This window comes from Pinus tabuliformis, chromosome 9 (assembly GCF_031772625.1).
Source record: "Pinus tabuliformis cultivar Carrire ecotype Pingquan chromosome 9, CPIR1, whole genome shotgun sequence".
NCBI lineage: Eukaryota > Viridiplantae > Streptophyta > Pinopsida > Pinales > Pinaceae > Pinus > Pinus tabuliformis.
Genome location: NC_142307.1, coordinates 262,655,931 through 262,671,190, shown reverse-complemented (window position 1 = coordinate 262,671,190; position 15,260 = coordinate 262,655,931). Strand labels below are relative to the sequence as shown.

The window sequence follows — 15,260 nt, the reverse complement described above, 5'->3', positions numbered from 1 at the left end:
GGATGTTGGTGAGTCCAAGCATCATTCTGAATCTTTCAAGCTTTTCTCTTCCAAGTGCTTTGGTGAATATGTCTGCAATTTGCTCGTTTGTGGAACAATGACGGAGATGGATTGTTTTGGCCTCAACATGATGTCGGATCAGATGATATTTAGTATTGATGTGCTTAGTATGATCATGGAACTTTGGGTTCTTGGCCAACTTTATTGCAGAGGTGTTATCAATCATGAGTGGAGTTGATTGTGTTTGTTTTACCTGCAAGTCTTCAAGAATTTTCCTGAGCCACACAATTTCTTTCGTTGCTTCAGCTGCTGCCACGTATTCTGCTTCTGTTGTGGAATCTGCTGGTACTGATTGCTTGCATGATCTCCAGGAGACAGCTCCTGATCCAAGACTCATAGCATATCCTGAAGTAGATACCCCAGTTTCTTTGTCTCCATCGAAGTCTGAATCAGAGTATCCAATCAAGTTGAAGTCGTCCACCTGTGTATACTTGATTCCAAGGTCTTGAGTTCCCTTCAAGTACCTTAGAACTCTTTTTGCAGCAGACCAATGTCCCTCACAAGGCTTTTGCATAAACCTGGAGAGGATTCCAACAGCAAATGAAATGTCTGGTCTGGTAGTAGTGAGGTAGATGAGACTTCCTACAAGCTGTCTATACTTTGTTGCATCCTCAAATTCCTTTCCTTCAATAGATGTGAGCTTCAAGTTTTGTTCCATTGGAGTAGAAAGAGGATTGCACTCTGTCATGCCAAATCTGTTTAACAAATCTCCAATGTATTTCTTTTGAGAAAGAAATATGGACTTTGGATGTTGGGTTACTTCAATGCCAAGATAGTAATGAACATAGCCCAAATCAGTCATTTCAAAAAAATTTCCTAATTCTTTCTTTATGGATGCAATATAGCTTTCATTGTTCCCTGTCATTAAAATATCATCTACATATAACACAAGATATACAACTGTTTTGCCAACTTTCTTGACAAATAAAGTTGCATCATCAAGATCAAAATGATTGAAGTTGAGTTTCAGAAGATGCTCAGTTAGTTTTTCATACCAGGCTCATGGTGCTTGTTTGAGGCCATACAAGGACTTCACAAGTTTGCATACTTTATGTTCATGTCCTTTCACAGCAAATCCTTCAGGCTGGGACATAAAAACATTCTCTTTTAGATCTCCATTCAAGAATGCAGTTTTTAGATGTGCTTTACCTTTGTCTGTGTCATCAGTTTTACCTTTCTGTTGATTTCTTCTTTGCTCAATTTTGTCCCATGGTAGCTTGCATGTAGAAGCATCATGTGATCCATTTCGTTTGCACCGAATGCAATGCAGATCTGCCTTTTCTGCTTGAGAATGTCTGCCCCCCCTGCCTCTGAAGTATCTTCCTCTTCCTCTTCGTCCACCTCTTCCTCTTGTAGAATCTTGAGCAAGATGCTTTTCTTTATGAGCAAGACAAACAGTCTCTTCAGAAGATTCAGGGACTGTTTTCTTTCCAAAGGCTTTCTCTCTTTCAGCAAACTTTTTCACAAGAGACTCAAAGGTTATGTCTTTAAGATTTCCATTTGCTTGTAAAGACTCAAGATAATTGGAGTAGGTAGGATAGAGTGCTTTGAGAAAGGCAATAAGAGAGATATCCAGCTCAACCTTAGTGGATTAATATCATGCATTATAGACTTTATTTCAGATGCAAGAGCAAGGGGATCATTATTTTTCAGTTCAAGAGTGAAGAGTTTAATCATGAGCTGAACAACTTCAAGTGCAGAATGTGAATCATAGAGTTCTTTCAGCTTTTGTAAAGCTTCAAAGGCCGCAGTGGAATAGGATGAAATATGACGACTTACTTCTTCATTTACAGATGCTGCGATCAATGCATAGGCTTTGCTGTTCTTGTTTTCCCAGATGACAAGTTCTTTATCTGATGTAGGCTACACAGGGTCTTTGTCTTCTTCTCCGACACACACTCCTTTCCACAGCTCATTGTAGATGAGGGTGTGTTTTACCATCCGAGACCATTCTGAATAGTTCTCCTTGCCAGTGAGAACTATTCCTACCATAGAAATGATTGAATTCATTCTGTAAAGAAATTTCTGCTGATTGAAAAATACTTTTTCTGTTAATGTGGAGATGATATCACTTGTGCAATGTACCAAATAATACAATGTTTAAACAATACATATGGCTGCTTTTAAAAAATACATATGGCTGTCTTCAAAACCATATAACAACAACACATTTCCACATAGATCATGTAAAATATATGGTTCTAAAAAAAAAACATGTAAGCCAAGAACATGACAACTGAAGTCATAAAAGAGGCGGTGAACGCCAAGAAGGAACGAAGTCTATGAAACAGTCTCACTGTAGTTGTTCGGTGGAGGCCACACCATTAACTGATCAAAACAAATAAAACGCAGTCATTCTTACACCATTCTTACAATAAAACGCAGTCACCATTCTTTTCATGTCAGCGGGTTGATCTCTCGAATAAATGAGCGGAAGAAGAGAAATATCATAAATCCATTCTAAAAAGCATTACAGTTAAACGGATCGACGTTTCTAAGTTCACCTTTACTGCAAACCAAAAGAAAGAACCGTTAAATTGACGGATCTCTTCAGTATCTCCGGGAGAGGCAGCTGCTTGATAAACGTCTTCTTGCAGAAAGCGCCAGCTTCAAGCCTGTTCTACCATACGCAGTAATAAACCCAACGCAACAATACAATAAACTCAACGCAACAATACACAGTCATATTTCAAATGAGATGGGGGTAGAGGTTTAACTCTGGAGCAATTCGTAGTTCCGAATTTGTGCCTATGACACTTCTCCTCAAACGGTATGTGCTGGAGTATGTCGTAATAACCTCTGAAATTGGATGTCTCCACTGAAACTAGCTTCGCACTATCCTATAGCCATTTGGAAGATTTGTTTAATCTGTCATAGGACCGAAGTCATACTGAAATCGCACAAGTTGACTTGGGTAAATGCGATGGCTGGAGAATGTTCCGCAGCGCACCAAGAATTCCCTTCGAAAGTTTCAAATCAATTCGGGTAGCAAGAAGAATTTTCTTGAAAACGTTACCATGCAGATGCACAGGGAATCAATGTCAGAGCGAGGCAGAGGCAAAGCAGGTGTAGCAGATGTAGGTCAGAGTGCTGGCAGTTAATGCGCAGAGAGACAGAGGACAACAACAAAATTTAATCAATGCGCTAACGTTCAAGGGCAGAGTAGCGCTCAGGATGTCAGAGCAGAGAAGCGCTCAGGAGAGAGCAGCGCTCAGGTATGAGAAGCTCTTAGAACAGCAGGAGTTACAACTATTTCTGGGACCTGTGCTCTGATACCATGTCAGGCCAAGGTAACTCCAGAATGAGCGGGAGAGAAAATTGATCTTATTATTCATTAGCTAACTCATATTTATATACATAAATACAACGGATCAGTTCATCTTCCTGATGACTGTCCAGTTCACCCATCCGTTTCGGATTAGGTGTCAACAAAAATAGATGCTAATATTTTCGATTTCCTTTTTGCAGAAAGATGTCAAGAAGCTGTTAGGAATTGCTTGATTTTTAAAAGCATCAAACATATGCTTCTGTTGTAGAATAAAATAAGATGCAGTGATTTAGCAAGACATTGTTCTAGTTGCTGCACAAGGTTGAAGCAGACATTGTTATCAGTTTAGCAGTTCATTAAACTGCACGTTGCTATTACATGCAATATATTATTTGTTATCTTTCAGATGCTTTCATCTGCATCAGAATGATGCGTATATTATAATGCAATTTAAACTTCTTCAGATGTTATTGAATGAAAATGACTTATATGTATCTTCTATATTCAAGAAGTTTGAAGTCCGTAATTTCGTGAGAGCATATTGAAGTTTTTTTTTTAATGTCAAAACTTATAATATCAACTCAAAACATTACTGCGCCAATTTCTCTGGCGAAGAATTTTGGTATAATTCTTCTATATTTTTTAAACTTCCCTTTCAATGGAAAGGGATGTGGTGATGTAGATTCAATATTTTGAAAGCTTATAAATCATGATAACTCCACGTGCTAGTTTGATATGTTGAAAGGGAATTTTTACAAAGGGCCTTCGAATATAATTTTATCCAAGCCTCCTCTAATTATAGGAAAAGCCAGAAATAATACTAGCAATAAAACAAATAATAAAAGAGACTGAGACGCCCTGTTAAATTGAAAAGTTGTACATTAGTTTGCATAATCAAACAAATAATAATTCAAATAATCAAATAATTGATGTATTAAATTTAAGTTTTTTTAGCGTTTATATATATATATATATATATATTAACAGGGATTTGTAAAGCTGATAAATGCTCACTAATAACAATTTGTTTAAGAAATATTATATACAGATTATGCAAAAATCTTTAAGAAAGCAAATTAACATCTTTCGCTTAAACCTATAAATTGGTGATTGAATGCCAACTCCACATTCTGTCACTATCCCTCTTCAAAACATACTTTGTGATATATGTTGCATTGTTCTAAAACATAAAAGGCAATATCAATATTAGAAATGCCCACAAATCCTACAGGCTAAGGCACAAACTATGAATGAATGATTGTTTTTTTGCTTGAGACGTGAAGGATGATGTGGAAACATCCAATTTCAGGAAAAAGTTACAGTAATTAGAGTACATGTACAATTGAAAATTAACAAGGAAAAATTGAGGGACTTTGTACTTTTGTTTTGAAAATAGATAAAAATTTGATATTTCAACAATATTGGGGACAAAAGAAACTAATAGTTTCTTCTATTTTATGGATAATATTGTTGTGTAGTTGGTTGTTTCTTTGAAGAACCCTTGGTTGAACATCACAAATAACAAAATTGTGGATTGTTTCCTTGCATCAAATTAAAATAAAATGAGAAGCAACCCTACATGTGCATGTCACCTAGCCTGCGTAATTCTTTCTAGAACCAAATCAATCTCTCCATATCTTGCAAGGAACCATGGAATGCATACATAGCAAAGAAGATCCAACACAAATATTGAAATGGTTCCACAATGTCAACCCTTCAGAAGGGAAAACAACGTTGCACTGAAACTACATATGAGTGTATTTGCCATGCCCACCACTCTACCTAATGGCCTATAGGTAGTTAGTTTATTCTAACGAGTTAGCCTTTGGTTCCACAATGTCAACCCTTCAGAAGGGAAAACAACGTTGCACTGAAACTACATATGAGTGTATTGCCCATGCCGACCACTCTACCTAATGGCCTATAGGTTTAGTTTATTCTAACGAGTTAGCCTTCAAGACTTGCTGAGCTTTAACCATTTTCTTATTATAGAATAAGCGGGTAGACGTTAACATTAAAAAACAGTAACTGCATTTTGCATTAAAGAAATTGGATATAAATTCCATTTTCTATCTGCTTTAACTTAAGGTCGTTGTAAGTTTCAGTTTTTTTTTGTTATGTTTGTTTATTCACATAGCTCAGAAGCTTGCATATGTTTTCTTTAGGCCTCAATATTTGGAAGCTAAGGTTACAACATGGCACAACAGTTTCTGTAGCTTGATAAAAAGTCAACATTATTATATTCGTGCCCTGTATGAGTGGGCACGTCTAAGTCTTGTTCAACTTGGGAATGAAGCACAGTGGGAACGAGGAAGCCGCATTTATACTCTTTGTGATGTATGGAAACAAGAACTTCAAAGACTACCATACAAGGTTGCTTTTGAGTCCATCAAAAGCTTCATCTCTATTGTTCATGCTATAGTGATGCAACAAGCTAATGAACAAAAGCGAAAGAAGAAAGGAAAATACATTTTTAGAGAGTTGTAAAAGCAAATGATTGCTTTGCACAATATTGAAAAGAAGTATTATAGCTCACATTCAATGCTTGATAGGGCAGATGCTTATATGAGCCACACTATTGAACATGTCTAAATTGAAGAAGTTACATTTTTAATGTCTCTTTGGATTATGGGTGGATCCACAAGCTCGTGAAGATATGCCAAGCCTCGAACAAACCCTAGGGCTATACAAAATCTTCTTCCCTAGTCAAGGTGAATACCTTTTTTACCTATTTTTCAATCCCATAGAAAGAGATATTTTGAAGGAATATGTTTGGTGCAAGAGCAAAAATCATGTGGTATGAAAATGGGATATTCTTACCAAAGATGCTTTCTCCCACAGTTCCATTTGGGATGAACTCATAAACAAGCATTTGTTTTTCTTTTTCAAAGCAAAATCCATTGAGTCCCACCAGGTTCTTATGGTGAACTTGAGATATGAGCTTGACCTCGTCTTTTAATTTAGATCTACCCTGGATTAACCCTTTTTTAGCCCTTTTAATGGCCACCATTTCTCCTCCATATAGCATTTCTTTATACACCTACAAATTCCAAAGATGACTATAAGACTTTCTTAACCTTCAACCATTTACCATGGTGTTTATTGTTTATTGTCTTTTAAGACAAATCTTGTTTATAGGGCTTTAGTGTATTATTGTCAAAAACCTTAGCCAAGAAGTTATGAACAATGAGTCGCTATGTGTAAGGTAAAAATGAAGTGGAATTTCTTCTCTAAAATTTGTGTGTTCATAGTTCATATGTTGTGTCTATGACTTATCTACCTAAGATTGCAAATCCATGAGGACATGAGTAAAGTCAACCGCTTGACTTTGCTTATGTATGTCAAATCTCTAAATATTCTAGAATCTGCAATTGAGTTATGCTCAAGTCATTAGAACCGGCTCAAAACCTTGCCCAATAAAGTGAAGTGAAGAAAATGTGACATCTTCCTCATGGTGTTACTTAAGGGTTAACTAAAACACTTAGCATTAGGTGAAATCCAAAATTACACATTTGCAAATCCCGAAAGATATATTCTTTGATTTGCAATTTTGGAAATTTGGAATGGCTCAGGGACCCCAAAACCATTTAGTTTAACTTCTTCTTCAAGGTGTTGTTAAAGGGCTAAAGCTAAAGCAAACACTTAGCTTTTGTTGAAATCCAAAAAATTCACAAATTTGCAAATTCTAAAAGATTTATTGTTAAGTGATGAAGAGACCCCAAAATCCCTTACGTTGACTACTTTAGGTTGTTGTGTGAGGGTCATCTAAAAAACTTCACTTTATTGAAATCCTATAAATCATAGATCTGCAAATTTTGAAAGATGGTTTTACAATTTTGATGATTTGGAGTGATTCAAAGACCTCAAAACCTTTTAGTTCACAGATATAGTTTCAAATTTGAGATTAAAAATCTGTCAAAATTTCCCCCAAAAATAATAAATGATACTGAGATAGGACACATTTTAGTTAACAAGCAACCCAAGCCCTTGTTGAAAGCATACATTGATTTCAATCTTGGTATATAAGCGCAAAAATCCTATCCATTTTATCATTGTAATAATATTGATCAAAATAACTTCAGGCATTTCAAAATGTATACCTTTCCATATCCTCATGTTTTGATTGCGTTACTATTAGAGAAAGTATTTGTAACCTTCTTTATTTCACCGAAGGAAAACCATCTAGCACCTTTCAGTCTAGGAGCACCTCCACCATCTTGACCACTTGTTCCCCATGATGTTGTAGTAGTTTGCAAATTCCTGAATATTTAGAAAATATGATGGATATGAGCTAAGTTAAACACTTGACTTCGCTCATATCCATCAGATTTCAGATGTATCCCATTGAAATGTAGAGTGCATCTCATTTCTCAATTAGTGATTAAATTGGAAATAGATTACTTTAACAAATAAAAATAGTATTAACTTTGATTTTTTCAAGTTACCCCACCAAAAAAATCTAATAATTTAATGTTTTCAACATATGAACAATAATGTACCGAATGGTTTGTGGATTTCAATGGACAAATCAAATTTTTTCTTTTGCTTCAAATCATAAAGGCTTATTGCTACAATAGAAAAAACCAACACTATTTCAATGGCTATGTCGACGATTGCATTAGTGCCAATTTTATTGGACGTTGAACTTTCTGCAAATAACCACACAAACAAGTTATTATGATTGTTAATGTTATTTTATCATTTTAATTGTTTATAGACAAAGGCCAAGAGTATGCAATGTAGTTTCCATGTTCTTACCATATTGGTATGGATCTTCTAGGAAAAGATAGGGCCTGAATTCTTCAGGCGGCTTAGAGGTTTGATTACCAAGGAAGGTGTAACCACCCTCCTCCCACATCTACCCAAGTAACCGACCAACCAGGGTAAAAATGCAATGAGAGAGGCCACTATGAGGGATTCAACCTCTTTGGTGACCTTAAGGAAATGGAATCGACGAAACACATCAACCATACCTTTCACATCAACAATAACACCCCTATGAGACATCTCAACCACTGAGACATCCTACCTTTGGGTCACATTGATCTTTTATACCTCTTGACCTCTAGACACTCTCATGTTATGGGAATTCCCACGTCTAGGGACCTCAAGACGCTCTCAGAGGCGTGTAAGCTAGCGTCTAGGGACTTTTCCTAGCAGACTTGTGCAAGCATCCGCATAATTCAAGGCACTTTTCTAGCTTAGAATTCTAGCCACTGCCCAGAACTTGTTATAACTTTGAGAATCCATCGAACACATGATAACAAGATTAATAAACCAAAAATCAACCTTAGGAATAGCACTAACCATTCCCAACGGAGACTGACATTTTTTCAAACACTTGGTATCAATTCAACCTACAGGTCTAGGATACAAGACAAATCATGAATGACCGAAAACTCTTATGAAACATGACAAAAGGGATCACCACATTCTCTAATATACTGTTATAAAATCAATTAGGTCTTTCATCCATGATTTTAACAATTACAAGTAAATACATGAAATAACCATGACGTGAACCAATCAATTAACCATGCTTATAACTAGCATAAAACCATGTAAATAATAGAGATATAGCAACTATTAAATCCACATATAAGCAAGTGCAAAAGCAAGAAAACTTAGCTTTCATTAATTATAGGCAAATTTGACCAAGTTCAGGACTTCCACGTACCACCAGACCGTATACATGGTTGAACCAAAATTTTCTTTCAACCAGTCACCCCCGTGCCATATTACAAGCATGAATGTGGCATCTCATGGAAAAACCAATCCAAAAAAACCAAGGGAATCAAGAGGTTAAACCACTTCCACCCTCACCAAACCGTGATCACACCAAAATTGGTGCTCTGATCACAATTGAACCGAACTTCAAATGTCATTTAAAATCCATCACTATACTTGAGGAATTTTTCATCTCCTTATCTCTCAAGCTTTACTGCAATCCAATCCTAGATCACTAGGCCCTAAACTAAGACTAGTCTCTCAAGCTTTACTGCAATCCAATCCTGGATCACTAGGCCTTAAACTAAGATGAGTCTCTCAAGCTTTACCGCAATGCAAACTTGAATCACTAGGCCCTAAACCGAGACTCTTGCCTCAATATTTACCATGTATCCTGCCAAAACAGGTCAAGGGCTTCCTAGGCCTTTGGGAATGAACCTTGAGACCACCTCCGCCCTAGATTCTGAAATCCATCCGGCAAACCAAAGCTCAAAACTGAGATAAACATCCCAACATACCATGGCATGTGGAAAAAGGCAAGGCTATGCTCAAAACCACTGTCATAAATCGACAAAACCATACCTTTGACAGTAAGAGAACCATACACCACCATGCAAATCCATGCATGTCAAAACCAGTTAGGAGATCACACATGCAATATGTTACAAGTATTTTTGCTGAAGCTACCTGATATAGCTCTTCTTCCTTGATCTTTGTTTTCCTTCCTTTCCCTTTGCTTGCTTTTCCTTCCTTGATCCAAAGTTAGAGTGCTCAAAGAAAACTCTAAGTGACCGAGAGTGAGAGAGAGAGAGAGAATAATGAAAGAGCTCCGAAACTGAACTTGAAAATGGTTACCAATTGATCTTTAGAAGCATTTTTATTAGCTATAGGAATTTACAAGGTAAGTTCCTCAGATAAAACACCAAAGGACATTGATCACAAACAGATCACAGATCAATACACTAGTATTCTTGACATGGTTAAAACCCTCAAAGAGGGAAACAGTGCATGGCCTGAGCCAACGCAGCCACTTCAGCCAATTTATTAAGAAAAAAATAAAATTTACATAATCTTATCTTATGAACGGTCAGCTTACAAATGACGCTCCATGCTCTTTAAATAGAGATCATGGACCAATCGAGTGTTAAGCCACAGATCAAGTGTCGTTAATACCAAGGAGAGAATGAACCGTTGGATCACTTTATGTCTAGAACATATTGTGACCGTCGGATTGTAAGTTACAAAAGTACATAGTAAAGAAACACACTTTACCTAACTCTATACTAGACCAAGTTATACTTAATTATTTCCTATGTGTTGGAATATCCTAACACCCCCCCTAAAAAAAACTTGGGATAAGATTGAAGGATGTACAAATATGACACAGTAAGAGAAGGAAGGAGGCATTAGAACCTATCCCCCCTTAGTGACAACTTCATGAACTCCAACCATAAATCGAAGTTTAGTAAACTTCGCCTCTGTGAGAGCCTTTGTAAAGATGTCTGCAACTTATTATCAGTTGAACAATATTGCACTTCAAGAACATGGTCATGAATGAGCTTTCTGATGAAGTGCATTTGTAGTTCATTGTGTTTGTTGCGCTGATATTGGACTAGATCTTTGCATAGTTGAATGGCACTTTGATTATCACACCAAATTGTAGTCGAATGCTACTGTTGAAAGCCAAACTCCAACGGGATTTGACGAAGCCACAGGGCTTCCTTACTAGCTTATACGGCGCCACGATACTTTTCTTTTGCTGAAGAAAGAGAAATGGCACTTTGTTTCTTGCAAGCCCATGTAATAGGTCCAGAACCAAGAGTGAAGACAACCTGCAATAGACTTCTGATCATGAGGGTCACCGGCCCAATCGGAATTAATGAAACCAACCAATAGAGTAGATGCTTCCGCACTGTAATGAATCCCAAACTGAATTGTACCTCGAACATAACGAAGTATTATTTTAGTTGATTTCCAATGACTTTCATGTGGGTTTTGCATAAACCGAGCAATAAGGCCAACAACAAAGGAAAGGTCAGGACGAGTATGGGTCAGATACAAAATTTTTCCTACACGCTAACGGTATAAGGTAGCATCAACTTCAGGGGAAGTACAAGACTGAAAGTTGACTCTAGATTGAAAGGGAGAAGGGGTTGGCTTACAGTCTTCCATGTGAAAGTGGCGTAGAAGATCACAAGCATACTTGGATTGGGAAAGGGAAATACCTTCCTTGGATTGCAAGACTCGAAGACCAAGAAAATAATGCAAGTATCCTAAGTTTGTCATTTCAAACTTCTTTTTAAGGCTGGACTTCACATGGTTTATAAGGTTGGGATCACCACCAATAAGGATAAGACCATTCAACGAAGCCTCTAATTTCTTCATTTTTCTCCTCACATGCAACTTGTGAACTTTCACCTTACTTTTCTCCTAATTTCCTTCATTTTCATAAATAGATCTACTAAAAATTCATTTTTTCCTTTTAATGCCTTTGCCTTAGCCTTTTCCAATTTCCTTAGCCATAAACACATCCATTAATTCCCACTAGGATATCTTTTCCCAACATTTGGCTTGGAATAAGTGTCCCTTAACCGTGGTCTTATTTTGCCTTTATTAACTTTTATTACATGAACTTTTCACTTGGGTTGTTACAGAACCCTTCCCCTTGGGGAACACCATCCTCGATGTTAATTGTTACATTGTTCTTGATTGTTACATTGTTCAACTTCCTGTAATCAATGCACAATATAAGAGTACCATTTTTCTTCTTTACAAACAACATTGGTGCACCCCAAGGCGATACACTTGGCCTAATGTATCCCTTGTCAAACATCTCCCTTAACTGCAACTTCAACTCTACCATCTTAGGTGTGCTCATCCTGTAAGGTGCCTTTGATGTCGGAGCTTACCCTAGCACCAACTCAATAGAAAAGTCTACCTCCCTATGAGGTGGAAACTTTGTAATGTCCTCAGGAAATACATCTTGAAACTCCACTAAAACTGGGTACCTGCTCAAAACATCTACGCCCTCAACTTCCTTACCTTTGTCACTAGAAAGGTGTACTACAAACATCACACAACTTTTTCTGCAATTACGCTTAGCTTGCATAGAGGTAACCATCCTCACTGATGTAGGCTCCTTCTTTCCCTACAAATTCCTATTTTCCCCACTTGTTGGGTTGTGTTATATTCTTTCCATGACTAGCCCATGTAGTTAACTGGGGGGTTAGGGGGCGGTGGAGCCCCCCCTTTGTTGCGCCGATTGCATAGCGGGGGAAGTAGGCCCCCCTGTTCGGTGGGTTTGAGGGGAGACGACTAGCCCCCCTCTACGGGGTCCAGAGAAACGCCTCAGGAATTTTTTTTTTGGACCCTATATTAGGTTGGGCGGACCTACCATTGGTTTTGTGCATGGGTTTCGCACATGGTTTTGACCGTGATGGTTTTTCGGTCCATGGTTTTGGATTTGATGGTTTTTCGGTCCATGTTTTTGGATGTGATGGTTTTTCGGTCCATGGTATTGGATGCTTTGGCATGTATAAATATGTATTGTAACATTGAAAGGAAAATAATGAAAAGTCAAGTTGGAAGTTCCGGTTTTGGGATCCAGGGGAAAATCTCTGTGTATATGTGTTTTACGTGTTATGCTCTCGCATTGTTTATTTTCTGTGTTTTAGAATTCGTATGCAAGTAATTTATGTACGGGGTTAAAACCTACATTTGGTATCAGAGCTATTTTGGCTTCAAGGGTACGCCTTTATTGCTGAAGAGTTGCGCTCGGGCCTATGGTAGACCCTATTCAGTGGGAGATCTACGAGATGAATTCTGGTGGTGAAAGAAGATGGCGAGCAGTGGAAAGATAGAGATCAAGAAATTTAATGGTCAGAGTTTTGAGTTGTGGAAACTCAAGATGGAGGATCTGTTGGTGGAAAAAGATCTGTGGATCACGGTAGATCCAGGTACTAAAACAAACGGGAGTATTTGATGATGAATGGAAGAAGTTGGATTGAAAGGCAAAGAGCATAATACGAATGTGTGTCTCAGATTCAGTATTGTTGAATGTATTTGGAGAAGCTACAAAGAAGGATTTGTGGGATAAGTTAGGGACTTTGTACCAATCTAAGTCTATGGTCAATAAACTATTCTTACAAAAAAAGTTGTATAACTTGAGGATGAAAGATGGAGAGTCGGTGATAGAGCATCTGAATGCATTTAATACTGTGGTAAGTCAGTGATTATCTTTTGATATTAAGATTTCAAATGAAGATAAGTGCATCCGTTTGTTGTGTTCTCTACCCGATTTGTGGGATAGTCTGATTATTGCAATAGGCAGCAATGTAACTACCTCGCAGTTTGATGAAATAGTCTCATCCTTGTTGACGGAGGAGATGAGACTGAAAAATATGGAGAGCCAGAATGGTGATGCCTTGTCTGTACGAGGACGGTCCCAGAATAGAAACAGAAATAAGGCATCGAGTGGGAGATCTAAATATAGAGGGAGATCTAAATTTCCAGGAAAACCTGTAAAGGTGGTGTGTTGGAAATGCGGAAAGAAAGGGCACTACAAAAGAGACTGTAAATCTAAAGCTCCCGAGAAAGGAAAGGGATCTGATGATGCTCCTTCTGTAGAGGCGAAAACCACCTCAGATGAAGGTGGGGATGTGTACTTGGCTTCTTCAAGTACACATGTAGATCATGAGGCATGGTTGATTGACTCAGATGCATCCTTTCACTTCACTCCCCATAGAGAGTGGTTCTGCGAGTATGAGAAATATGATGGTGGTAGTGATGTTTTCTTGGGGGATGATAGGAAGGCTAGAATCATTGGTCGTGGAAAAACAAAGTTGAAGTTGCAAGGTGGAAGGGTTAGAACACTTCCGGGTGTTCTGCATATTCCTACATTGGCCAGAAACCTGATTTCTTTAAGCAAGTTGGATGATGTAGGTGTAAAAACATTGTTTGAGAAGGATACCTGCAAGATGGTTCAGGAAGCACTGGTATTGATGCGTGGAGTTCGGATTGGAACTCTATACAAGCTGCAAGGTAGCACTGTTATTGATGGCTGCAACAGTTCTGTGGTTTTTGAAAGTGGAGTAGAAAATCTAGTGGTCTCTAAAGAGAACACCATGTTGTGGCATCAAAGGCTTGGAAATATTGGATAAAAGGGCCTTTGAATACTTGATGGTAAAGGTATGGTAGAAGGTATGAGTAATAACTCTCTGGATTTTGATTTCTGTGAAAATTGTGTATATGGGAAGCAAAATCGGGTGAGCTTCCCTCTGGTGATAAGAGGGCGAAATAAATATTAGAGCTTGTGCACAGTGATCTGTTTAGACCTATGAAGGTTCCATCATTAGGTAAGTCTGTGTACTATGTATCATTTATAGATGACTTCTCAAGGAATACATGGATATATTTCCTTAAGAAGCAATCTGAAGTCTTTGATAGGTTTAAATAATTTAAGGTTCTAGTGGAAAACTAGACAGAGAAGAAGATAAAGGTGGTGAGGTCAGATAACGGTGGAGAGTTTTGTAACAAGGAATTTGAAGAATTCTGTAAGAAGTGTGGTATAGCACGACAGAAAACTACTCCATACACACTTGAGAAAAATGGAGTTGCAGAAAGAATGAACAAGACATTGATGGAAAGGGCAAGAAGCATGCTTAGTGGTGTCGGGTTAGGACATGAATTCTGGGTAGAGGCAGTGGAGACAACATGTTACCTAGTCAACAGATCACCTTCATCAACGTTGGAGGATAAGACTCCATAAAAGGTATGGATTGGTAAGAAACCCTCTCTTTCACATCTGAGGGCATTTGGATGCGATGCATATGTACATGTTCCAAAGGAGAAAAGAACCAAGTTGGATAGTAAATATGAAAAGTGCATCTTTAATGAACATAAGGATGGTTTAAAGGGTTATAAGCTTTGGAACCCAATAACAAGGAATGTTGTGTATAGCCGAGATGTGGTGTTCAAAGAGGTGAAAGATGTTATTAAACATGAAGTCCAACCAAAGGAACCTGAGAAGATAGAGTTTGAGCTTAAGGAAGAATCAGAAGATGAAGAGCCACAAACTCTAGGTGTGAGAAGATCAGTTCGAGAAAGAAGGCAGCCAAAAAATTATACTCCATCTGCTTTCTATTCAAATTTTTCTTTATCTGTTACTGATGATGATCCATGAACTGTGAAGGAAGTAGTAGATTCA

General features: G+C 37.8%; 1 pseudogene across 1 annotated transcript in view; it reads left to right on the top strand.

The window, feature by feature from the left end:
• Window positions 1–15,260, top strand: part of LOC149148203 (protein ecdysoneless homolog) — a 112,389-nt pseudogene that overhangs the window by 17,931 nt on the left and 79,198 nt on the right. The window contains exon 7 of the transcript XR_016262540.1: window positions 3,529–3,566. The product of XR_016262540.1 is annotated as a protein ecdysoneless homolog (transcript). The remainder of the gene's footprint in view (window positions 1–3,528; window positions 3,567–15,260) is intronic.